Source organism: Anastrepha obliqua, chromosome 5, assembly GCF_027943255.1.
Source record: "Anastrepha obliqua isolate idAnaObli1 chromosome 5, idAnaObli1_1.0, whole genome shotgun sequence".
Taxonomy (NCBI): Eukaryota; Metazoa; Arthropoda; class Insecta; order Diptera; family Tephritidae; genus Anastrepha; species Anastrepha obliqua.
The window spans coordinates 126,364,489-126,392,040 of NC_072896.1; positions in this window are offsets into that span (position 1 = coordinate 126,364,489).

A 27,552-nucleotide genomic window follows, 5' to 3' on the forward strand; every position below is an offset into this window, starting at 1 on the left:
CGCAGTTTTGCTTACTTTTTTCAACTCCTTTAGAAATTTATCTGTTTTCAGTTTGGGGCATATATGATAAAATGTGCACCTGTTTACACAAACAAACCCATTTGCGTATGGGTTTGTGCATTTGAATATTTTAAATTGAAATTTTTCTCAGATTACTGGCGTGCATGGATAATAAAAGTGAATCTTTCTATACAGTTTCAGGTGCACTTACACATAAACAAATGGCGTACACTCACACTGCAAAAAAAACACACACACTGCCAGCTTTGCACACTTACATATATATATATACAATGTATATATATAATTGGCGCGTACACCCTTTTTTGGGTATTTGGCCGAGCTCCTCCTCCTATTTGTGGTGTGCGTCTTCATGTTGTTCCACAAATGGAGGTACCAAAAGTTTCAAGCCGACTCCGAACGGCAAAGATTTTTATGAGGAGCTTTTTCATGGCAGAAATACACTCGGAGGTTTGCCATTGCCTGCCGAGGGGCGACCGCTATTAGAAAAATGTTTTTCTTAATTTTGGTGTTTTCACCGAGATTCGAACCGACGTTCTCTCTGTGAATTGCGAATAGTAGTCACTCACCAACCCATTCGGCTACGGCGGCCGCACACTTACACTCTCGCAAAAAAACGCGTGCACTCCGAGCACGAAACTCAACGCATTCTCATTAGCGGAAAAGGTTTCCCAAATTCGTGTCTCGAAATGTGTTAATTCTAACTTTTTCCCATTGCGCTCTGTTGCGCAATTTCAGAAAAGGAAGAAGCTTAATCTCATATTTGTAGCAATACAGGGCACCCAACGCACCAAGCGATGTCACACCAGCACAACAAATGGTAAATTAAATTTAAATTTTTTTTAGAGGAAATAGAGTGCTAGCGAGGCGATAACAAATTTCCTGTTTTTTAATATATATATGTATATCTTTTTTTAATTTGTTCCTGCTTTCTTTTTCTTTTTTTGTATTACATCACTTGACACTGGGCGCCCACGTCATGTTCTTGACATAATTTTTCACAATTATCGAATGACTTAATCGACGTAAGACTACACGTAGCAAGCAACACACACCCGCATGCAAGCCAACCCCATTTTTTAAGGTTGCACACTTTGAAGCTGCAGCTCACATTCACATTTTTGCTTTTTTATGTTGCTTTTTGTGTTTGTTTTTTTGCTTAAGGATCTGAAAGTAGGTCTTATGTTGCAATAGCATTCCGTTGCACGTTTCATGGTGAGTGCGTTGCACTATTTTCTTTTCCTATTTTAACTTACACTTCTGTATGTATGTGTGTGTGCACATTAAAGCGGCTCGTATTTGTTTGGAAAATTGTCTTGCTGGCTTAAAGATTTGTTAGCTGAATAAGATGCAGCGAGCGCTCCCCATCACGTTCCGGCTTAATATTTTTCCTACCTTTTTGTGATTTTATTTGCCGGCGCGGGTGAACAGGAAAGTATGACTAACATAAAAGTAATCAGAAAAAATTCCATCGGAATGCCCCGAAAAAAGTATGTGAAGAACAGAAGTAAAACGAAAACTCTCAAGTTTCCCACAGCGCACAAAACAACATCATCGCCCTGAGGGAAAAAGGCGCACACATACCATCACACACTCACAAGCGTGTTTACAATGGTAATACCTTTTCCTGCTTGAGAAAAATTTGCACAAAAAATAGCAACAGATTTTCTCCATTTGTCTTCATATTCGCCTGAAAATACCCAAAGCCCCCGAACACTCTGCAACGCAACAACCACAACAGTGGCGCGGGTGGCAGCGCCGATACCGACAGCGTCAAGTAGCAACCAACTCAGCAAACTTGCCAGCCAACAGCTGCCCGCGTCTAAATTTTATTTAATTTCATTTATGCGTTGCGTCATAACTATTCCCCAGCGACACAATGAGATGCGCAGATTTTATTTTTAGCGTAGCGCGAATACGCAAAAAGATGTGAGGAGATTTGCGAGTTCATTGTAATAAGAATAGAGTGGAAGCAACAGCACAGCCAAGCCATGGCGGGTACAGACAGCTAAAATGTGGCAAACTAAAACGATGTTTCCAGCGAGTGGCAAGCATGCGGCCACCAGCAGCAGTTACATGGTACGAATGCGTGGCCTTGTTGTTGCTAACACGGATGCATATGCGCCCACCAACGGGAGGCGGCATAACTCGTGATGACTTCAACAAAGTTCAAAGGTTATTATAACGCACACGAGGCACGGTGCAACTGAGACTGCGACGGAAATTGAAATGGTGGTGCATAATTGCAGCCGGAATGCGGCGGAAAATGGCTGCAATAAATGCAATGGCGGCGAAATGGGTCGACTGCAGCCTGCCATGCCAAGCAGCTTCGTTCGCTGCGATGCATGAAATATCTCGCGCTGTTTAGCATTCCAATGCAATTCAGTTGAATTTTGAAACAGTTGCTTTTATGTTACGTATCTGCGAGGTTGCTAGTAGATGTAAGTAGGTATGTGTGTGTGTGCGTGTTATGGCTTTACTACAGCAGTAATACTGAGCACTGGTGCATTGTAAATGTAGAATGGGCTCTATAAAAGTACCAAACCGGTGTAAAACGAATGCATACATTGACGCGACACACACACACGCATGCATGCATGCATATATATGTGGTAAGGTCAACCTCCTACAACGCTAGCTAAACGCAGTCGTCGCCACCATTCATGCCGCCAAAGTTATTGCTATTGTTTTGACCCACTTCCGACAGCCGGTGGAAGACAACAGTGCAACTGTTAGCCCTTTGGCTGGTGCGATCTGCATTCTACATATTTACAATCTGCTTGCATTCACTCTGAAAGGGCATAGAAGCGGGCATATGTATGTGTATGTGTGCGCGCGTATGTATTGGTGTGTTTATGTGCGCGCGTGTTTGTTTGTACAGGAATTTTATTACTCACAACTAAATTGAAAATTTTAGTTCATGCCACAGAGGACTTTTCTTTCGCTCTTTCTCCTTGAACGCGACCAAGACGTGATTGGCATTTGCATGGTGGTATGAGTTGAGTGAGAATGAGAAGAGACCGTAAGGTGAAAGGAGGAATAGCGGAATAGAGGAAACTAAGTGCCTTATTTCATAGTAAATTTGAAACTTAGTAGAATTTCAAAAGCATTGAAATGGCCATCTTGCGTACTCTTTGGCATCGGAGAGGAAATTTCACCAAATAGCTAAAATAGAGTTGGCACAGTGCACGCCGGAAATTACATCTTTATTAATATAATGTCATACATAGGAAATTTAAAAGCTGTTGCATATCTCAATTTGCATTCGCTAAGCAGAACATTGTGAGTCTTTATAACGGCTTATTGGAATGACTTTCGTTTGCTGATATTCCGGTGCCACGATTTAATACCTAGTGTTTTAATGAGAACTGCTGCTTTCAACTCCTCAAGTACCAAACCCCTTTACCTTTTCAGTACGAGGATCAGCGAGTATCCTATATCTAATACAACAACACCCCCGCCGATACCTTCTACTCATATATGAACGAGACGGTATCAATAAAACGGTTCGCGGATGACATATGGCAAAAATATTTAAATTTTTTGTTTTTTGGTAGGACTGTTATAAGCTTACATGGCAAATTTCAGCGTGATATGTCACATAGTTTGTTTTCTGTGCTACTGTAAACAAGTCAAGCTCGAGTGTGTTCTTCGAATTTAACGATGGAAATTCAAGTTGAACAAAGAATTTGTTTGAAATTTTGTTATTCCAACAAAATTTCGGCTTCAGGCGCCTTAAAAATGTTGCAGACAACCTATGGGGACTGTGCTCTATCGCGTGCACGTGTTTTCCAGTAGTACAAATCGTTCAAAGAGGGCCGTACATCGGTTGAAAACTTGCCTCATGAACGTCGTCCAGCAACATCAGTAAACGACGAAAACATCGGAAAAGTAAAGGAAGTTGTGCTTGAAAATCGCACAAGTCGCAAAATCGGTTAACGCTGAATATTATTTAGACGTTTTAAAGCGTTTGCGCGAGAACATTCGTGGGGCAACAAGTCATGGTTCTTGCATTACGATAATGCACCAGCTCACACATCACGTCTTGTTCGCGATTATTTGAACGAAACTAATGTTAATATCGTTCCGCAAGCACCGTATTCGCCTGATATGGCTCCATGTGACTTTTTCCTGTTTCCCAAGCTCAAGTTGCCGCTCCGTGGAAAATATTTTGAGACAATTGAAGTCATAAAAGAGAATTCGAAGAACACACTCGAGCTTGACTTGTTTACAGTAGCACAGAAAACAAACTATGTGACATATCACGCTGAAATTTGCCATGCAAGCTTATAACAGTCCTACCAAAAAATAAAAAAAATTATTTTTGCCATATGTCATCCGCGAACCGTTTTATTGATACCGTCTCGTTCATATATGAGTAGAAGGTATACATGTAACTCATACAGCTCGTCCTTCTATTTGTTTCTCTTGGATATTCGCCATCACCATTCGTCCACGCTTCTATGCTCTTGAATTGAATTGAGTTTGAAAAGGTCGAGCCAAGGAGCACCTGGAGATTTGGTGGCTCCTAAAACACTCAGGCTAAAAAGCCTATAGTATTTAAAGCTCTGGAAAGGGGGTAGATAGTCAAGGAGGGAGGGAGAAAAGTATCAGAGAAAGAGATAGGAAAGAATAGAGACAGAGATAGAGATAGTAAGTCCTGTGAGAATTTTCCAGATTCTTTGGCAAATCTGTAAATATCCTCCAGTTTTAGAGAACGAATATTACTCATTCTCATGACATCGGAACCCAATACTCGTAGTCGCGCTCTAGCAAATGCAGGACACTCACAGAGAAAGTGCTCAGTGCTATCCGCCTCCTCCAAGCACGATAGGCGTATTGGGTCCTCAATGATTCCAATGGTGGGCATATGCTGACCCCATGGGTTGTGTCCTGTAATGATGCCGACCATCAACCGAATGTCTTTCCTTCTAAGTTTTAGTAGAAAGTTTGACAGTTTTCTGTTCGGACTTGTCACAAAACTTTGCAGTTCTGCAGCGTTCTAGACCGGACCATCGCTCTTTTTGAAGATTGCCTACATAATCGCTGATCCAATTCTTGATTCCTGCGGGACTGATTCCGATTATTGGCTCTGGCCCCTGTGGGGGCACCGCTGATCCACGGTTGGCCAATTCGTTGGCAATTTCGTTTCCTTGAACACCGGAGTGTCCCGGAACCCATATAAGTACAAGCCTGATTTGTCTTGCGACAGAATTAAGCTTCTTCTTCTGACATTCTTGAACAATCTTTGAGGTTTGCTTCGCGTTCTCCAGGGCCTTCAGTGCAGCCTGACTGTCACTGAAGACTCCAATCTGTTCCCGCTCCATCTCCTCTCGATTATCCATTCGGCTACTTTTAGGATGGCAAAAACTTCTGTTTGGAAAACAGTTGCCATTCCCCCCATAGCATAGTGATACTTATTACTATCGTTTAAGTACCATCCAGCTCCAGACCCTATTTCAGTCTTGGACCCATCGGTAAAGAAAATATCCGTCAAACCTCCCTGAATGCATTCTGGATTGCTCCATTGCTCACGCAATGGAAATCTGACATCAAATTTCCTTCCAAATGAAACTGTGGGTATCAGGTCATCTTTAGGTGCCAAAAACAGTGGATACTGCTCCGACAGCAACTTAAAGATTTCTCTGTGTCCCGAAGTTCCATCTTCGTGCCAGAAACCATATTTATGGAGTCTACACATTGCTTTTATTGCTTCCTGTTGTATCTTAAGATCCAGGGGGAGCAAATCAAGCATAGCGTTTAGGGCATCACCAGAGGTTGTACTCATGGCACCCGTGATGCATAAACATACACTTCTTCTATGCTCTTAGTAGGACGTCAACCAACAGGTCAGAGGCACCTTCTGCATTCCAAGTGCATGCTCTTAAATCAAAGTCCTTAGTTAATTTGCTGTGAAGGAAATTTTTATCGGAGACAACCAGATAAACATATGTTTCCCCTTCTCACATTAGCTCTCTCCCAAACGGGTGCTCAGCAGTAATAACGGCAATAATACAATAGTAATACTAATAATACAGGGATAGCCATTTGGAGAAGAAGTATTTGCTTCTGGTGGCCACTGTAGCCGAATGGATTGGTGCGTACCCGGGTTCGAGTATCCAGGCAAGAAACACCAACTGATAGAAAACGTTTGCTTCTAATAGCGCCCTCGGAAGACAATGTCGAACCTTAGAATGTATTTCTGTCATGAAAAATAAATTTCTGACATAAATAAAAAAGCATCTGCCGTTCGGAGGAAGTGTACAACTGCAGACCCTTTCATTTTTGCAAGAACATCAAGATGCCAATTCCTAAACATTCCTCATAAAGGCTACGCCACCAAGATCCTTTAGAGCGTAACCCTTGTGGGTTCTGATCCAGCACCATTCCACTTATGTCATGCGCTGGCTTGCGCTACGCAATTCATTTCAGTTTTTGCTGTCATATTTCAATATTTATTGGTTTCTGTCCGCTATGATCAAAGAGTTGTTCGTTCGACATCTATCCGCCGGGCCACGTCGTTTGAAGGATGGTTGTAAGGCATCAGTTCACAAATGTTTGAAGCCTCCATGTCGCAGGTACAGACGCCAACCCCGTTTCATATCCATATTTTAGGATGGATTTAACATCCGAATTAAAAATTCGTAGCTTCGTGCGCTTTGTGAGCGGTTTGGACAACCAGATCTTTTTGAAGCTTGCACAGGCTGCTTTGGATTTTTTGATTCTGGCATGAATATTGTCTTTTGCTTCACCATTCAATTTTATTTTGGCTTCCTTTCAATGGATGCTCCATAAATTGTGAACCTATTTTGGAGCAAGGTGTTGATTTCCATGGATTTAGTTTTCCCGACTTTGATGCGCCATCCTATATTTTTGGATGCTTCGCACGTATTCGCCATGCCGTGGTAAGAGAGCGATGTCATCGGTGTAGTCAGGGTCGTCCATATATTCTAAACTGTTGGCATTCCAAATAATTCCCCTGCCTCAACTGATAACGAAGGCGTTGTTTATTACGTCGTCAATGACCATTAAAAATAGAAGGGGCGATAGCATGCAGCCTTGTTTGACACCAGTCATGGTGGAGGTGGTGGAGATGTTGTCTGCCGTCAATTTTCTTTTGTGCGAGCACATTTTTCTTAGAGCACCCGGACTAGGGTACTAACACAGATAGTGAAAGCCTGTTTGCTTAGATTCCTCTTGATTGCAGCGTTTACAGCTATCGTTGTACGGCCGTCGCATCTTCCTCGCATAGTCACCCAAAGGCCAGTGGCCGGTTATTGTTATCGTAACTCTGAATATGTCTGCTAGTGACTTTCTTAACAGCTCATCAGTTCTGGATTTGTTGAAATTGGGCCGCGTTTGCTTAGTCATTTTGAAGGTGTCCGTGTTGATCCATCTGGTAACAGCCTGCTTAGAGAGAAGATCTCCCTTTTGCTATAGGATGCCCCCTACCTTCTCAGTGTCCACAAAAAAAATGTGAATGGGTTCCTGTCGTTTGTTAACTTGTTCTGCAATAATTCGAATATATTTACATATATACAATTATTTCTAAAAAACCCGGAATTAGTTTGCATTTCAGCGTCGATAGCCGTTCGGACAATTGTTTGCTGTATCCCCGTATCGTCCGTTGGAAATTTTCAGTGATAAAGTTTGACTGGCACACAGGCCCACAACAAAAGTTTACTAATCCAAATCTCCAGCGGCGAATACAAATAATTAACTTGGTTTTCTGGTGGTAAGCATCTGCATATTTTTGTATACACCCGGGGCAGAAATAATATCCCAATTAAACCATTATTTTATTACTCAAATTAGGCATTTATCTCATAAGAGCTAAGTATTGTTGACCTACCTAATAATGTTGTTTTTGTCACTATAAAAGTAGAGTTAATGCATGCCTTGTCATGCCATGTTATGCCTATTTTCGAAAAAGTTAAAATCAAAACACACCCACACATGTATGTGTGTGTGTATGTGCACACATACATATCCATATATAAGAGCGTACAAATAACTCCGTTATATTATGTGAATGCTTTTGACATAAATAGAATAATGCACCCACCACCACACACTTGCAGTTGGTTACATGCGGCAGCACTTTCCCTACAGACTAATAATTTATGAGTTTCGTGAGTGGTAACCGCTTAACTTGCCATTGAACGTTTTCGACTTTTGCCATAATTGCCAGGCAACAGCGGCACTGAGCTGCGCTCATTTCCACCCACTACACTGCCGCAGCCACACAGCCGCACACACGCACATAGGCGCTCAATATGCTTTCGTGGGTGCATGATGCAGCATTTCGGTAATGTAGGGTGCACGGTTGGGTGATGAGTGTATTTATATTTGCATATAAAACGTGCAACATGCCACATGCAGTAGTAAATAGTTGCAGTCGCATACGAGTTGCATGTCAAGTAGGGACCTGTCAGGAGTACTGCGGTACAAGCACACACACGTACACTCGTACAAGAGCTCGATGAGCGACACACTGCAGCAGCGTTGCAAATGTAACCAATAATTCGTTTCTTCCATGCATTATATGGCCAGCAAGGCAGCCAAGCATGTCCACACACTCATAACGGTACTCATAAGTATGTAAATGGTGCAAGTGCTGCTGCTCGTACGTAAATGTATTGATTGACATGCAGAGTGAATGCCACTGCCACTTCGGCACAGCTGGCTGATTGTTTCTATTTGGCACGCAAAATGAGTTCTGCCTTGTATTCACACGTGTGGATGTATGTGTTTGGTTGTACATACTCACATTTGAACAACTCGCACAACAACTTCTGGAGTGTTGCCAATTAAGTCAAAATGTTCCACTTCAGTTGTTTTCAGTTGAGATTTGTAAATTGTTACAATTTGGTTTTCAACAAAAATTAAATCACATCAAAATCATTCAGTCTTCAGCTTTTGGCATCGCATTCCACCACTCACCAACCAAACCACAACAATCGACTCAGAGTGCGCTAGCAGGCCGCAGACAGACTGAAAAAGACAACCAGGCAGACAATCAGCATGTGAAGAAGTTTAAGTTTAATTAATGCTTAGTAGCAGAGAATGTTAACATTCTCTGTTAGTAGAGCGGCATTTAATTATCTCATCTACAGCAGAGTGCGGTCACACACACACACTCGAAGTGTACCTAGTAGGAAAAACTAAACCTAGTAAAATATTTTTTTCTTATTTATTTTTTTATATTTTTTTATTACTCTATTTTTTAAGAGGCTAAATAACACCAAGATTTTTAAGTAAAAAAAAGAAACGCCGCGCTAGCAATGGAGGCTTTCAACTAGTGAAATAACTATATTTCTAACCCAAACCGGGAGTGACTCTGCCAATTGCGAAAGAATTTGCTATCGCAGCAGCTCCGCAACTTCTATGAAAAGTGTAAGACGTGTGTGGAACGCCGAAGCGTTAACACAAACAATCACCCTTGCGCACATAACTCCACTGCTACACCTTTCAAAATTGTCAGATGGAGCCCACAAGCTTCTACCATCTGTTCATCCCTGCATTACCAAAAGTCTTAATACAACATTTCTAATATGAACTGTCACATTTTTGTGTGGCAATTGACCTTAAACTGATTAGTTTACTGAAATATTGAAATATTAAAACGAAATATGTCCATATGAGAAAACAAAACATAAGAGGCATAAACATGACAGCTGTAAGAACGCGTCAGCGGTTAAAGAAAAGTGTAAATGTGTTGTAAAAAATGTTTCATGTTTTCATTGACTACGGCTTCAGTTGCCATACGCTGGTGATCCGATGCCATGAACTAATAATCCAAGGTGATGTAAGATGTCTAATTTTCACCCAGTGTCGGCCAACCTGAGCTACTTAATAAATTCGTGATTTCCTGTAGGAAACGCTGCTTCTTATTTCGGAGCAAATTCTAAAGAAAAAGTACTCAAAAGAACAAAATAAAAACTTTTTCTAGAAAAGTTAGCAGGCAATGAAAGGGCGGATGGTTGTGTAAGGAAAGGCTCTGACCTTCAGCGAGTGGTAGAGGACATAAGCATTCCCCTAAATGAACTGTACACTGCGATTGACTTGAGCGTGTGCAAAAGAGGGTGTTAAGTTTGTTCATGTCCCAAAAGGAAAAGAAAATATTGTGTAAAATCGTGCGGCACTTCATTGAAATCAAGCGAAAAAGTCAGCGTTAATCACTTTTTGGCTACTGATTTCGAGAACGGATTAGATTGGAACAAGGCGAAGTTTTCCATTGATCGAAATTTTTCATTGCTTGGAAAGCCCGAGACGGAACTTCCTTCAGTTGATGCGTCTCTGCAAAAGGAGTCTTTTTTTTTTTTTTTTGTAATGTAGTTTCGTCTACGGAGTTTTGATTTACATCATTTACAGATTGCTATGAGTTTCACCTCGAAAAAGAATTGACCTATCTTAAGGAACGACTTGTGAAACCGGATAAGTCAGTTAAATACTTTCTGAGGTGCAAATTGAAAAGTTAAAAGACCCAACCAAAACAATTCATTGGGCCTGGGACGATATGGCACAGACAATATCCGGAATTCGTACATGTATTAACCTATGTAGGTCTTCTAAGAATGGTAACAATATCTCGGCCAAACACCTTCAGAAGTATTCGCGCCCACTAATTATTCGCGCATATTAATTATTTCTTTAATTATACTCGTAGAGTATCAGTCAACGAATTAGTTCAGCAGCTGCTTATCTTATGTACAACGGGTACCAGCCTTAACCCTTAAACCAACTTGATCAATAAGTATGCTTGAAATCTTGCGCTGGTTTCTTTGCAATGATGATGAAAACGCCCACTTGCCTGCCGATATTTGTAAAGAATGATTTGTGATTGCTCCGAAAACGTTAGTTTGCGAGCCCATTTTCATTAAGACTTTTTTGTTCTGCTAGTCCTTACCTCCTTAAATGTTTTACCAGTATTTAACACCCTGCATAATGGCTAAACATTTGATTTGCTGTCGCCGGGATCGAACTTTGGATCGCTTGAACGGTGCGCCAATGCTCTTATTATTCGACTAATGCGACAGCAACAACAGCCTGAACCAGCTTGCAGTTGAAGCAACTGACGCTTCCTACGACTTCGCACGCATTATTCTGCAGTTCCTTACAGGCATAAGAAAAGAGAAGAGTTATAAATTGATTAGAAGAGCACCAGCTCTCTTCCCGTGGATTTCCCGGCTGGGCATTCTTGCATATTTGCGTTTGTAGGTATTTGTTACCCAAAGGTACTCAGGTAAGATTTTCTACAGCCGACATACCAACCGGTTGTGGATCTGCAACATTTAACCGAAAATAGTAACAAGGTTAATGTGGTTGCCTTTACGCTTTCAGGTCTCACAAACTTGAAGGCCTTAGTGGTTTGCCAAATCGGCTTTGTTGCTCTAGTACTCGTACATGGCTTGTTATGCTTTGCTGGAGCATTTAATGTAATTAATACTTTGATATGATTTCGTATTTTAGATAGAAAAAGGTATTTACTTTTTATTCGGTGGAAACAAGAAGTGAACTAAGAGGGGAGTGTGCGTGTAGCAGAATGTGGCAGAGGCATGAAAGCAAAGGTAAAGCTGTCACTTTTGCATTAATGACATGCTGATATGGGTTTGACTGTGGAAAATTTCATATTTGCATATTATTTTCCATTTTAATTTTCTTTGTTTGGCAGCTATATTATTTGGCTGATTTATGACATAAAAGTTGTTGCATGTATAGATTTGATTTATTTTTCTAATTTTTCTAGTCATGTTAGTAAAAGAGTTGTCCAATTTTTTAGTCATCCGCCAGCTCGTTTCTTTATCTTTAATGATGGTGAGCAATTTTTCCCCAATGAAGATTTATTCCTAGCGCATTTCACCACTACTTCGGCTACCTTTTCCAACATTTGCGTAAATATTTCACTAAAAAGTTGTGGTTTTAATACATTGTGACTACTAAATGGTACTGTTTTGACTAATGAGTGATGCAGGGTATGAAATATTTTTTTTTTTAATCTGTTTCCCGCCTGCTCGAAAACAAATAGTTCTGTAATCCATTAGCTTTGAACAAGAAAGCCAGTATGTAATATCTTCCAAACGGCCGATTCACGAGAATGCAGCGAACCTGAGATAGTCATGTGGGTTGTTTTACCAGCAAATATGTAAATTTTATTTATTGTCTTGTGAAAAATTAGCTCGTCAGAAAATTCAATTCTGCAATAAAAGCGCTGTTGGTAAGGCTAATTTTGTCAACCCAATGAATTTGTTACAGATATTAACTCAAATATTTCTGTAAAATTCGCTCATTTGTGTCAACAAAAAGACAAAATTAGGCTCTCATAAAAATCGCTGTATGACATTTCGAAGATAGGAACCCCAAATAGCAACCTTTTAAAGATGTTGAGTTAGTTTCAAATGCAAGCAAATACCCTTCATGCACTACACTTCCGTTCAAGCAAAGTATAAACGAAAGAGTACTGAAATAGGAGAAATTCATACAGCTGAAATATTTGTTAAATAACTCAACTTAAGGGGTAACACCACTGTAGAAATTTCAAAAAATTGATTTTTTTTTATAAGCTTAAAAAATTCTTTGAACCTTTTAAAATACAGAACAAAAAGTTTTATACGTTACCGAAGTTTATTTCATAAATATTTTAAGCTTTTAACCAAGCGTTAGTGACTGCTACCTAACGACTTCTCCAAATTTCCAAACTTTAAACGCGTTTTTCTCAAAACACGTTTTCTGAAATTGGCACGCAGCATAACTCAAACAATTTTAAATATTTTTAATCAGGTTTTTCACTACGTCTGTATAATAACCTTCTTAAGAGAAGAGCGTAGGGTATTTTCGATAGATTAATTTAAACGATTGTTATAATTATTTAAGTGCCGTTTTTTTAGTCCAAAATAGAGTTTTTTCCTTAAAATTCTTGCTAATTCCACAAAAATAAATATTTTTTAAATCCCCTACGTGTTTCTCTAGCCATTCTTATCTAGATTAAGAAAAAAAATATTTCTTTGTTCCAGATTAAAATTTGCACCCTCTGTCCTGCGAGCCGCGGAGCTCCTTCAAGAGAAACCACATTACAAAAATGTCTCCAATGCCGCCATTTTGTAAAATTTTTCGATCAAACTTTGTAGTTTTGTATTTTAGTATATAAGTAATAACTTCCCAAATCAGAGTGATTGTTTTCCCTTTCCTTCTATACAAAAAAATTCTTTAAAAATCGTGTTTATTTTACGCGTGTACAGTGTTGTTACCCCTTAAATGAAGCAACTGCAGCAATAAATAAATTAAAAATCAACAAGACCTGTGGCGGAGACGGAATCCCGGCAGAGCTCTTAAAGTATGGAGGGCAAGGCTTGCAGGAGCAGAATCACTCTCCAGCAAAAATTATATGGGAAAAGAATAGAATACCCAGTGAATGGCTAACAAGCATAAAACTGCCCACACATAAGAAAGGCAACAAGACTTAATATCAAAATTATGGAGCAATATCGCTACTGAACTTCGGCTACAAAGTGTTCACAAATATTGTGTATGAGCGAATCAAAGTTTATGCTGATGAAAGAATAGATGAGTACCAGTGCAGCTGTGGAAGGAATCGATCAACAATCGATCAAGGTTTCCTGGTAAACCAATTTTGAAAAATTTCTCCAGCACAACACTGATATATTTTACCTCTTCATAGATTTAAACTGAGTTATTCACGTCATATCTCTTTTCCATTTAAGCATTACCTTGTCAATAGTTGTAAACTGGTCCCAAACTCAAGAGATGAGTTCTAGTACAGTCTGTAGATTAGATTAAGTTATGATGTTAATAGGTGTATACGACCAACTCACTTAGACCTTAAAAGTCCGTTATGATACCTCATTTATTTTTCTTCCTGGAACTATTTTGTGGCTCTTACGAAGCGCAGGATTGGTCTCATCTCCAGACCAGGCAATCCCGTAAGAGAATTGAAAAATATTTACTTAGAAAACCTGCGCTGATTTTAGCTAAGACTGGACAGTTGCAGAGGAAGTGTTCAACTGTTTCTTCCTCTTCCTCATCTCTACGACTTCTACATACAATCTCACGTCTCAAAGAATGCGTGCCAAATAGCCAATGACCGGTTATACAAGCCACGACCTTCGAGATATCCTGTCTTTAGAGGCTAAGCAGTTCCTTTGATTTTTTCTTATTTTTTGCGCTCATAATAGCCTAGATGTTACGCATGTGCCTTCATTTCTCCATGACCTATTGGCCTCTTGGTTAATGTTATTCTTTATTATTAGTCTGCTGCTAGCCACGAGGTATCCTCATGGTGCTTATATCACTAACCAGTAGTAGTACATCCCGTATCCCTTTTCGATAATTCCAAACCCGCGCCAGGGTTCGTTTGTCGCAAAAGCCAACTGTGTAGTTTATGCACAGGCAAAATAATTGCCCTGTTCTTACTTCTACTCCGCTCTTGTGATTAATTTCAATGCAGCGCAATGAATTGTTTTTACTTTTTGGCTTCAAACTGCAACCCACAGAGGACAGATGTCATAAGCAATGAAATTTCAAGCGAATTGTTACCATTTTTCCAAATATTTACCACCAGCTCAGATTTTCTCTACAGGGGGCTCTATTTCAGCTTACATAAGTACCCACATTAAAAAAGAAACGCATTAATTTAAATTACAATTGAACGTGATTTATTATTTCTGAACATTTTCTATGTAACAAAAGAAAACAGAAAGCAGTGAAAGAAAAATGTTTGCGAAAAATTCGAAGTTTAATTGGTTTTTACGTCTGATAGCCGAGAAGTGCGATAAAAAACAACAGAAAACAACAAAGCACCTAGACACGTCGTTGTCAGTGGCAACTCCAAGAGCGGACCGTCAATCACGGCGAGGCGTAAAATGGAATTTATGTGCCGCACAGAACTTTGCAATTATTTGCGGTTTGTTGCACATTGCACAAAAACAACTTGCAGCTATCCTTCTCTTGCATGCAAAAAAGAAAAAAACAAGCAAAGAAAGCGCAAATTTTCGCAAAATATTTGTAATATTTAGCACTGCCTCAGCTAAGAGTCACGAATTGAACTCACACATCTTGGTTTTTTATTTCGCTTTTGCTTTTGTTTTTGTATTCGTGCATGCTGCCCAAAAATACTCGTAAATTTTGCTCTGCTTACAATGTGTAACAATTACAAATTTTCACCTCATATAATTTGCACATAAAACTCTGACTGAAATGCAAACATGGATACTTTCACTACACACAAACACACACACGTGACACATATGCGCGCATGCTAGATATGTTATGGCCCTGCAGGAAATTCCACATGCGCCACACTGAGGTGATAGTAACGTTTCAAGCCAATCAGGATTCTTCACATTTTCATGTGATGAAAAAAAATAGAAATCCATGAAAACTTGTTTTCTTTCTTTTTTATCTTTTATTATAAGCGTCTTTCGTGTTTTTCTTCACGCAATATAATTACATTTCATTCCACGAGTACACATAAAATTCATTAAAGAATTTTCCTTTCATTAAAGAATTTTATGTGTCTTCAATTGACGTAGATGTCCAGCTGTCTTTCCATCGTTTTGGCAGTCTTTCCTGGGCATGTTTTCCGTTTAGCTGAGAAACCCTAGCAATCCTTATTATTCGATCACTGGGTGCCCTCGTTATGTGGTCATTCCAAGCTCGTCGTCTAGTCCTTACAAATTTTATAATATCTGTAACTTTCGTTTCCACCCTTATTGCTTCATTTCTTACACAATCTAGAGAAGGTTTTTCTGCGCTGGATCGTAAAACTTGCATTTCTGTAGTGTGTAGAATTTTTATTGTTTTGTGGAGAACTAGCAGCCCTTGATTTCTGAAAGCCTCTCAGTTAAATTAAGATTAACCAAATATCTGACTGTGGTATTCCCAGCCGCTGGTAGGTGCTGAAAAATGGTACGAATAAAAAAAGTACGAACGGGCGAAATTGAAGTTTTAGGCAGAATAGGTATATCGAAAATTGAAATAATTTCATAGTCCATTTGAGACTCCTTCGTCTTCATTCCGCGGTTTCTTTAATCTTCTCGCGCAGCACACGTTGCTTCCTCTTTTAGATAATCGATAAAATCTGTATACCAAAAGAAAACCTTGTTCGTTAGCACTCAACAATTTAGTAAATACTTGTATTATAGAAGAAATTCTTCTTTCACTGAAACTGAGGCACCATTCGAAGTTGCGTTACATATAACTAAGTTTTTTTATTAAATGATTTTGGTTGATCAAACAAAGCAATGACAACTAATTCACTACAAGAAATGTTAGTATCCACTCCGAAATTTATTTAGTTTATTTATTTGTAAAAAAGCATCATTCTCTTAATTTTTATTCGAGAAAGCTCAAGGAAAAGTTAACTCTACTAAATGCACCAAATAAACGCGATAAAAAATCTAAAGCACAGTTATTACTAGAAATTGTCACAGGACTCTGTTAGTCTAGTGAGTATCTAGTCCATGGCGTGCTAGTTCGCACTTAGCGGAATAGTTAGTAAAGAAATAGAAACTCATTTCACTAGCTCTGACATTTCTTACAGGGTTACATACCGACATGTACATACACATGCATGCTTACGATTGTGTGCCGCCACCAGCTTGAAGTTGGGGAGGCATCTACGCATTTCAATTGCCATTAGTCCAAATTTATGTATGTGTGTTTTTTCGCATATATGTAGACCTGAATATATATGAGCTAAGGTGATTATAATGTCTTTTTCAGGCTTAAAATTTATCGAATTGATATTTTTGCTTATTTAATGCCTCCATTAGCATTATTGAGCTTTACACAGCTGCGGCGGGCAATATGGTGCGAGTTATTGCTCGAACCAACGAAAATTTATAAACATCTTCAGACAGGAGTATGAGAAAATTAAGGATATTTCAAAAGACGCATGCAGGTGATGTTTTAAAATAAAATTGAAAATTAAGAATCTAAAGAACACTCTTTAAGGTTTCACTATTTTTACTCAAAATACGACCCTCAATAATTATATGTAGTATGCGAAAAATGGCACCATCTCAAATTCCGCCATAACATTCGAGCACATTTTAAAATCCACCGATTCATGAATGTCTGATTGCTGAAAACGTCGAGATATCGATGTTGAAGTTTGTTCAGTAACACTTCGGTGCGCTACAGCAGCAAAACTCCCAACAAAATGTCTAATTTTGGTCGGCCAGTTCTTTTTCTATCCGCGAATGAAATAGTTTCTTTTTTTTAATTTTTTCAGCAACCTTTAATTTTCGACCTGATTCGAATGATTACTTCTACCAAAGAAATCACGCATTTTGTGATATGTTGTTCTTAAAGATAGCCCATTTTCATAATAGGTTGAAGTGGTTGCCCACTATGGGACACACTCTGATTCATAGAATATGAAAAAATGCATAAAAAGGTACCGTCTAGGAATTATTCACTACTGACAACTGGGCTTCACTTTTTAGAGACCCCTTATGATTAGAAAAAACATAAATTTAGCTATGCGGCAAAGGTAAGAGTACTCTTCGGAAAGAATTTCTAAGTTGATTGGTTATGTTTTTGTAAATTTTGATTATCTTACAAGATATTTGAAGCAGCATTTTTGGGACAAAATGATGAGTGCTTTTACTCCTCTTTTGGTAAAATCTCCAATTTTTAAGTAATTAGTAATAAAACAAAAAAATGTACGATTTTTTTTTCTTTTTCATTTAATTGCCAAATTGAACAAATACTGATCAAAATAAATTAGAAACTCACTGTTGTTATTGTTGCTATAGCAACGTTGCTATAGCAACATAAGCATTCCCCACACATGTACAGGGAATGCTCCTAAAGTGACCGGACCGGATATAAATCTTGTCATTCCGCTAACGTAGAGCCGGCTGTCGTGGGAACGAAACTCACAGAAACTCACTTACATCAAACAGTTGATGAAGAGAAACACAAAGATGTCTTTTCTTTACCAAATTTATTGCAATTCCTTATAAAGGGATACATAACCAAACAACCAAAAAAATACCAGTCTAACGGTTAGACGCGATAGAAGTGAAACCTTCCGTAAAACAAACTGAGAGAGAATAAGACGAAAGCAGCATTAGGAGCGGGATAATTATAGGTTCATTATAATATTGCTATAAATTTCATATTTTATTTTCTTCATTTTATTATTATTCATCCTCAATGTTTTCAATTTCAACAAATGATACGAGTGGCTTATGATAGCTAAAATATGATACAAATGCTTTGGTTTCGATGTTGTCAACATATCTTTGAAATACCGCGTCAATTGTTGTTTTTGATCGTGTTGTCGATTCAGTGCGATTGTTACACATTTTTAAATTGAATGTTGTGTTGAGAAAGTCAATTGAAGGAACCGCTGTGTCCAATGCAAAATTTACGTTAAAATCGCCACTTAAAATCATTGGAACTTTATCGTAATCTTTTCTAAGTGTCCGCGATACTTCTGGTGTATACTTTATTAAATTTTCGTGAATGAATTCCGTGATGCTATTTATTGATTTTTTTTTTCTGTCGATATTCACGACACTTTTCTGCATTATTTTTCGGCATAATTGCGGTAAATATTTAAAAATGAAAATATTTACGAATATAAAAATACACACGCGGTTGCTATTATGAGCGTCCCCAGCAAAACCTGCCTGACCGAAACTCTAACACAATTACATTTTTTTTGAATGTTACAAACACATATGCACGCAGGTTTTGCTGGGGCGTGACCGAAACTCTAACACAATTACACATATGCACTCGTATTTGTTTGAAAATCGACTTTTTTTTTGGTTCTCCGTCACCTTTGGAAAATGTGTAAACAGTAAGCAAACTTTATTCAAATATTTTCCCTCATTTTTGCATCAGTAAAATTAAACAAACGCCGTAGCCGAATGGGTTGGTGCGTGACTACTATTCAGAATTCACAGAGAGAACGTCAGTTCGAATCTCGGTGAAAACACCAAAATTAAGGAAAACTATTTTTCTAATAGCGCTCACCCCTCAGCAGGCAATGGCAAAACACCGAGTGTATTTCTGCCATGAAAAAAAGCTCCTCATAAACATATCATAAAATAAAATAAAATAACTGTATAAAAAAAAATTTTTTCTTGTGATTCGAACCAAGGATTTTGGATCGGAAGCTCACATTGCTAGCCGCTCGGCTATCGCGCCATGGTGTCGGCGCTGGCTTAAAAGTTATTTAGTTCGTCGCTACGTTTATATCAACATATAATATAACGCTTCGTAACTAAATAACTTTTAGGCCATAGCCGACGGCGTGGCGCGGTAGCCGAGCGACTAGCAATGTGAGCTTCCGATCCAAAATCCTTGGTTCGAATCACAAGAAAAAATAAAAGTTATTTATATAGTTCGTCGCTACGTTTATATCAACATATAATATAACGCTTCGTAGCCAAGAAGGTCGCTTTTTTCGTTTCACTTTTTCTCAAATCACTCCCAACGATTCTAAAGAAGTTTTCACTTCAAAAATAAATAATAAAAAAAGAGAAGAATAATAAGAAATATAAGAAGATAAGTTTGTTCCTTAATAAATAACTTAACTGTATCACAAAAAAGCTGCGGAATTCCTATAAAACCAACTTTATTATAACCTTTACGAATTTCAATGTAACCCAATACTTTACGCTCCAAAAGAGTCTAAAAAACTACAATCACTAAAACACAAATTACCAAAAATAAACTAACAACAAAAGTTCTATAAAAATCAAATACTATTTGTAATATAAATCACATAAGTAAATTAAGTCAACTATAATAATAGACGCGTGCCTGGTGGAATTTGTCGAGAGCTTCTACTATCTCGGCTGTACTATCACGGCAGACGGCGGAGCTGATGAGGATGTCAACTGCAGACTGAACAAAGCAAGGGCGGCGTGCGGGCGAATGCATACAGTATGGGCGAGTTCGTAAATCTCCAGGCACTTCAAATTGTGAATATTTAGCTAATGTGTGAAGTCTGTATTTTTGCACGCAAATGGAACATGGCTGGTCTCCAACACCATCACGCAGAGGCTACAATCTTTCGTCAACAAAGCCTCCGCATTATCTGTGGAATATTCTGGCCAAACACCAAAAGCAACGACGCGCTGTGGAGATCAACGAATGATTAACCCATTCTATGGCAAATCAAACGCAGAAAGTAGCGATGGATAGGTCACACGCTTAGAAAACCACCAGAAAAGATCACCAGAATGATGTTGGACTGGAACCCGCAAGAGAGCAGAGGTCGCAGCCAGCCAGATACAGACATCACATGCGACGGCACAAAAACAACAGCCCAGAACCGTGTACGACGGAAGAGTCTTGTCTATGCTCCCGAGGGGAATGAACAAGGATATAAAAAAAGTTAATTCTAAATTTACTGCACTAATCTGCCAAAATAGTTCTTATTAAAAAAAACTCAAATATTAAAATATAATTATTCTAATATTTGATTTGCGTACTAAAATATTATAATTTATTAAAGCTAGTAACCACCTAGTTCCATGGTACGCCAGTCCGAACTCAGTTCGTGAAAGGATTCCAAAGTCGAGCAGACTTAATTTTTAACAGCCGCACCCAAAATTATACCTTAATCCAACATCGAGGGCGGGAACTTTTTGGTCGATACGAACTCATACAAAAAATTACGGTGCTATCCCTAAAGGAACTTAATCTTATAATCAATATTAATGGATCCATTGATCATATATTGATCGCTCACAAATTATAAATAGTTCTTAAAAAATAAATAATTAAAAAATTAATATCACCCCAACAAAATCTAATATTTAATATCACAAAAGTAAAATTGGACTAAAAAAATTAAATAATATTAAATAAAAAGATTTATAGCGTTTTCTCATTTTTCAATAAAATTTTAGCTTCTTCATAAAAACATAAAATTCTATAATGAATTTATATGAAACAACTTGACTTCGTCCAACCGCTCATAAAAACCTTCAATTAAAAAACCAATGCTTAGGCTACTTTTGCACAGTAAAAGTACTGCGGTCATTTCAAATTATTCAGTGCGCAGGTTAGACTTTTGATACAATTCAAAAGGACATGTTTTTGTGAAATAGGTTGTATAAATAATAAATTTTTCGAGCTCTTCATCTCTTTCAAAATGAAATGCATCAAAATGCTGTGTGTGAGGCTGTGTGGCAGATAGAAATTGAATTAGACGACTATTAAAATTTACATATTTGGAACTGACAGTTGAGTAAGTCTAACAGTTCTCAATCGCTCTGCAGGTATTAAGACCATAGAAAATGCTACAAAGCACGTACATACATACATACATATATACGTAAATACTCATACGTGTGTTTCCATGTGAGTCTTCAGCAGAATTATGCATTTGAAAAGGTGGCTCGTTTGGAATTTTCTAAAAAAAATTATTTTATTTAAACGCCTGCATGAACAAAATAAACAATGCTCGGTATTTAAAACCTTTATTCGAGCATACACATCCAAATATATTACAAAACGCATTCATTTCATTTCTCTTTCAAATGTCACATTTCCAATTAAAAATGCCTCGCCATTTCATATTAAAGGAATTCTTTCGCATTTTATTCATAAATATGAATATTTCACTTTGGTAGAATCGACAACAGTAAACAAAAACATCTGTCAGTCCTGTGGGGCATCATGACGTTTACATCCTTTGCTTGGACTCCCAGAGCAAGTCAGCATAGCCTTTCAGCATTTGCAGCAGTTCATCGTTGGCTCTATTCCCTGTGGCAAGTCGCACAAGCAAAAACACCAGAGTACATCAATACCAATACAAGTGCATGCATATATGCAAGTATATTTATATATGTGTGTAAATGTGAGCCTGTGCGAGCGACGCCAGTTTCCGTGCCTGTGGGAGATGCTGATGACGTCATTGATAAGATAAGCCGATGTTTGAGTGCGTAGTGCTGGTTATTGGCTACTGAGATTGGGGGTTGCCACGAGATAAACAATTAATTAATACGAGTATGTACCCGCACAAATAAAGTCAATAAGCAGGCATGCAAATAAAATGTCTTTTGTATTGGAAGATGGGGATTTTAAATGAAATGCTCTCTTCTTTATACAGGAACTCGAAGATTATTGAGGCATTGCGACCGATTAACATTTAATTTATGAGATGAGATTTGTTAACGTATATTTAAAGGTGGTAGTAGCTTTTACGTCAACAAAAAATCCTCTAAAAACTACAAAAGTAAAAAAAAAATGTAAAAAGGGGATACTCAATGTTAAATCATTTATGCCAGCAGGTGTTTATGCAAAGCCCATGGGCTTTTGTTTATTTCGATGCGCAGAAAAATCATTTGAGACTCAAGTTTGCCAGAGCTCGGACATAAAAAAAAAATATTTTTTGAAACAGTGATTTTTATAAAAAGAAAAAATATAGATAGTTTCATCGTACAGAGCTAAAAAAAATACTGGTGAGTAGGAAATTTCAAATATTTATTAGGTGATGAAAAATTATGCTGGCATTAGGGAATTAAATGTATCCAAATCGCTCAGAAAGTAAAACCGCTGAGCTATGCATGGCGCTAAACATTTGTGGTCATTGTGTCCTTTTAAGTTTTCGTGCTTTTTTTACGTTTTGTTGTTTTCCATAGTAATATCGCATAGAAAAATTAACCATCTGAGGAAGAAATTTTGACGATGATGAAAAAAGTTACAACCGATGACGAAAATACAGCACGTAAAGAAGAATGACAATGAAAAGGCTGCAAATGACTAATTCAACGAAAGTCTCAACTCGACAGATGCATTAATTACTGCAATACATTTGAGTATCCTGAATGCTTTTGAAGCACATGCAATTTCAACTGCAACTCTTTCATAAGAGGGAAAAACTGCAGCCGCTTCCGATCGAATTGGTCCGACTTCAACCGGTGCTTCTGTTGCTCTTCGGTCTCAAGCAAGTAAACGCTGACGTGAACCACCCCCTGAAAAAGAAGCAATTGCGTCTACATGCGAATAAAATTGTGTTCCAAGATCACAAGGTCTTATCAGATGGAGATGAACTTCAAAAATTGATCGGCATCATTTTCTTCGTGTCAGTCTATGATATTCAAATGTTTGCTCGTGTTGGGGAAAAAATTCCTTTGATATAATAAGAAATATGTACGATGCCTCTAAATAGATTTGTTGAACTTCGTAAACGACTGCATTTTAACGATATAGCAGCCTGGTCACGATGGTTATTTAAAGTGAAAGCACTCATCGAGCATTTTAATGCAAGATTTCAAGCTGTTTCCCTGCTTCAAAGGATGTGCGTTGATGAGTAAATGTTTTCGACAAAAATGCAAGGCAACCCAGCCCGCCAATAGATAACGCCCTAGAATAACCAGAATTTACAGGACTCAACTCCCTTGAAGTGGTTGAAGCGCTATCTAAGTCCATTTGCGCAGCTTCGCTGTCTTTTTACGTTGGTATTCCACAACTCTTGACTTGAAATACAGATACTCAATTGCAAAAATGGACTCCGTGGCATAGAAAAAATAAAGAAAATATCTATTTAGATAGATTTCCCAAATATCGCAAAATAATATAACCGGCATATGGGCGGCGTGGATTTGATAGAAAGTGGAAGTGGTTGAAGACTGAAATTGAAATTTGAAAAGGTCGAGCCAAGGAGCACCAGGAGATTTGGTGGCTCAGGCTAAAAAGCACATTGTATTTAAAGCTCTGGAAAGGGGGTAGATAGTCAAGGAGGGAAGAAGAAAATTATCAGAGAAAGAGATAGGAAACAATAGAGACAGAGATAGAGATAATAAGTCCTGTGAGAATTTTCCAGATTCTTTGGAAAATCTGTAAATATCCTCCAGTTTTAAAGAACGGCATCGGACCCCAATACTCGTAGCCGTGCTCTAGCAAAGGCACGAAACTCACAGGGAAAGTGCTCAGTGCTATCCGCCTCCTCCAAGCACGATAGGCATATTGGGTCCTCAATGATTCCAATGGTGGTCATATGCTGACCTCATGGGTTTGTCCCGTAATGATACCGACCATCAACCAAACGTCTATCCTCCCAAGTTTTAGTAGAAAGTATGACAGTTATCTGTTCGGACTTGTCACAAAACACTTTGCAGTTCTGCAGCGCTCTAGACCGGACCATCGCTCTTTATGTAGATTGATGATTCCTGCGGAACTGATTCCGATTATTGGCCCTACCCCTTGTGGGGGAACCGCTGATCTACGATTGGCCAATTCATCGCCAATTTCGTTTTCTTAAACACCGGAGTGTCCTGGAACCCATATAAGTTCAAGCCTGTTTTGTTTTGCGACAGAATTAAGCTTCTTCTTACATTCTTGAATATTTGAGGTTTGCTTCGCGTTCTCCAGGATCTTCAGTGCAGCCTGACTGTCACTGAAAACTCCAATCTGTTTCCCGCTCCATCTCCTCTCGATTATCCATTCGGCTACTTTCAGGATTGCAAAAACTTCCGTTTGGAAAACAGTTGCCATTTCCCCCATAGCATAGTGATACTTATTACCATTATTATTTCATTCTTGGACCCGTCGGTAAAGAAAATATCCGTCAAACCTCCCCGCATGCATTCTGGATTGCTTCACTGCTCACGCAATGAAAATCAGAAATCAAATTTCCCTCCAAATGAAACTGTGGGTATCAGGACGTCTTTAGGTGCCAAAAACAGTGGATACTACTCAGATAACATCTTAAAGATTTTTCTGTGTCCCGAAATTCCGTCTTCGTGCCAGAAACCTTATTTATGGAGTCTACACATTGCTTTTATTGCTTCTTGTTGTATCTTAAGATCCAGGGGGAGCAAATCAAGCATAGCATTTAGGGCATCACCAGAGGTTGTACTTATGCCACCCGTAATGCATAAACATACACTTATTTGCAACCTGTATAGTTCCCGGATTGTGGACTTAACCATGCTCCGTCGCCACCAGACCACAGAGGCGTAAGTGATGATTGGTTTGATAAGTGCTGTGTATATCCATAGGTCCACAGCAGGTTTCAGACCCCAGGTTTTTCCAAAAGCTTTGCGGCATTGCTTCAAGACTTCAAAGTGGACAAATCGCTTCTTTAAGCATATCCTGGATATGGCAATGGTAAATGCGCATATCACTGCCTACATAAAGGAGGCCTAACTTCCGTAGCGAAGCCGCTAAGTCAATGTGTTTGTTTGGTTCTATCCAGTCCCGTCGTCGTGGTCGTCCATCATCACATTCGGTATATTCCGTATCGTAGCGATCGGTGTCGAAGCAAACGTATTTTCCAACAGAAGTTGTTCATTACGTCCAGATTGGTCTCTGTTAGATCTATTGAGCAAAAAAAGCTACAAAATGAGCGGTTGCTAGTCTGAAACTCAGTCATTTTGGTCAAAATGTAACATTCATTTATGGGATTCAAGTAATATACAAAAAGTAGTTTTTTTTTTTTTTGAGTACCACAAAAACAAAGAATAAAATAAGAATTAATAGCCAATATAAAAACATTATCCATTTGAATAATTTAAGCGTAATTGCCCAATCCTGCCAAGGGAAGAATATTTACAAGTGCAAGGTAAAGTAAGAATCTAATAAAAAAAACGTACTTCAAATTCAAAAATTTTGACCAAAAATTAGTATAAAATGATTTTTTAAGCACAATAGAAAAATCAGCCATTTCAGGGTTAAATAGATATTTCTATATTAAAATAGTTAAATATTTCAACAAACCACTGAATTAAGGACAATTACAGTAATCGAAAAGAAAAATATAAAACTTTTTGTGCTTCTCTGAAAAATTGGTAATTTGTTTCAACAGCCTTTTTTATACAATCACGCACAGCTTTGCCGTATGTTTTTTTTTTGTTTTTTCTTGACAAAACAGAGCAGATATTAGAAACTGAACACTCAATTAAATCTAATAAGAATTTCGCTTTCTTTAGTAATGTTTTTCAACTGCTGTTTTCTTCGAATTTTGCCCCTTCTTCTTTAAATAAATATAAATACTCTCCTTTGTAAGTGTAGACAGATAAATAAATCCTTATTAAAAATAATGATTGCTATCCCAGAACAGTCAATTCACTGCAGAGGGGATCAAGCAGCTAAAAACAGCACTCCAACGCGATGCATCATTTCGAAAACCTACGCATTTAAATACGAAACCATAAAGGCGACTTAGCACAAAATGGCTTAGGCTCACGCACGCAATTTTTTCAATATGCACTCTTATTAATATCTACACACATGCATATGTATGTATAAGTATGCACATTTAAAGGTACGCGCCGTAATCTCCAACGCTTGTTTTTATTATTCCCTAATCGATGGAAGTGTTCTTTTTCGGGTGACGATTTTTTTCTACAACATTTCATTCATGACAAGGAGTCCAATGAAATATCCGTGTGGCGCTATGCATCAAAAGCCAGACGCACACACACCCACACACACATTCGCACCCACTTGCAAGTATCGAATTTTATATCCATGACGTCCATAAGCATCACATTTCCAAGCATCCCACCAAGTCACAAAATCTGGTTGTTATTTCAGATTTCTTAGCATGACACACACGCACACATACATACGCATACGCACACACACAACGGCACTCAATATTTTTAAATATTTGCTTTCTTTTGATTTCGCTGCTGCACAAAGGACTCACACAGAGCGCCATCGCAGCAAACCTCCGTTATAATGCACAGCTGCAAAGCCAAGTAATCCAATCGGTATTTGCAAACTTATCTTTTCTAAGCATGATGATATTTTTTGTTGTTGTTTTTGTTTTTTCGCAATCTCACTAGTAATGATTACGTGTATTTGCATTGCTTCGAATGCTGCCAGTTCTCGTGTTTTTTCTGCCTTTGGGAGACGCGTACATGAGTTGAACACGACTTTCATTTCCTTTATGCCACCGCCCAACCTCACACTACAGCACATATACTTGTACAACACACACGTACATGCATAGTTTCTTCATCATCTTTAACATTATTATTTTGGTGGTTCTTCTGCATTTCACTTTTGTTTCCCTTCTTACTGTTTCACTAGTTTTTCCGTTTCCTTTTCCTCACTAGCGCAACATATTCGAGCTGTCAATGAAAATTCGCAAACACTTTTTCTAGCTCCCGTTATTATTTGCTATTTTGTATTGCTCCACTTTCAGAGTGAATTTATTGTTTTACTCTCGCTAGCACCGCTCGCAGTTTGCTAAGTTTTGCATGCATACAAATACACCCGGCAGTGAGAAGTTAAAGTACTCAGCAAACATTCTAGTTCTTGAACTGGTATGCGAAGTCGTATTATGTAGTTCGAGAGTGAATAGAATAATACCAGTGGTAAAATTAATTAGCGGCATAACGTTTGCAGGCAAAATAGACACTTTCAGTGCAACCACAAAGCACAGAACAAATTAAGAGAAAGTGTAGACATTATTCCAGCTATCATTCAGTCTAAAATCATTTAGTGCGCTTAATGTAAAGGGTGGTTAAGTTTCAAGGGCCGGTCTTGATTTTGAATAAAATACAATTTTTTAGGAAATTATTATCATTT